Source organism: Microtus ochrogaster, chromosome 1, assembly GCF_000317375.1.
Source record: "Microtus ochrogaster isolate Prairie Vole_2 chromosome 1, MicOch1.0, whole genome shotgun sequence".
Lineage (NCBI taxonomy): Eukaryota > Metazoa > Chordata > Mammalia > Rodentia > Cricetidae > Microtus > Microtus ochrogaster.
In genome coordinates, this window is record NC_022009.1 from 54,655,005 (window position 1) to 54,655,856 (window position 852).

Below are 852 nucleotides of genomic sequence, written 5' to 3' on the forward strand. Positions count from 1 at the left end.
ATTTTACAGATTTCTCTTTATCACCCAAAATGAGATTTGTTTAACGAATATTTAACAACAAATAACAGGAGAATCCCAAGTGCTGGTTGATTCTTCAATATGGTAAGCATCTAGTTTGTCTTGTACCAGCTGTTCTAAAGACTGCAGTATCTCTACAGTTAAAGGTGTTTGCCTAACCCATACACATTTTTTATTAAAAATTTTCATGTTCTCCCTTCCTCCCATTTCCTCCCTCTCTCCCCAATTCCCCTCCCCCTCCCTCTCCAATCCTAAGAGCAGTCAGTGTTTCCTGCCCTGTGAAAAATCCAAGGTCCTCCCCCCTCCATCCAGGTCTAGGAAGGTGAGCATCAAAACAGAGTAGGCAACCACAAAACCCATCCGTGCAGTAGAATCCAAACCCAGTGCCATTGTCCTTGGCTTCTTAGTCAGCCCTCATCATCAGCCACATTCAGAGAGTCTGGTTTGATCACATGCTCCATCAGTCCAAGTCCAGCTGGTCTTGGTGAGCTACCATTAGGTCAGTCCCACCATCTCAGTAGGTGGACACACCCCTCACGGTCCTGACTTCTTTGCTCATGTTATCTCTCCTTTTGCTCCTCATTTGGACATTGGGAGCTCAATCCAATGCTACAATGTGGGTCTCTGTCTCTATCTCCATAGATCACCAGGTGAAGGTTCTATGGTGATATACAAGACATCCATCATTGTGGCTAAAGGATAAGGCTAGTTCTGTCACTCTCTCCTCTGCTACCCAAGAAACAAACTGGGGACATCTCCTTGGTCACCTGGGAACCACTCTAGAGTCAAGTCTCTTGCCAACCCTAAAATGGCTCCCTTAATTAAGATATATTC

At 45.0% G+C, this 852-nt stretch overlaps 1 protein-coding gene across 7 annotated transcripts in view; it reads left to right on the forward strand.

The window, feature by feature from the left end:
• Positions 1-852, forward strand: part of Tmem196 (transmembrane protein 196) — a 140,849-nt gene that overhangs the window by 75,287 nt on the left and 64,710 nt on the right. The window lies entirely within an intron of this gene.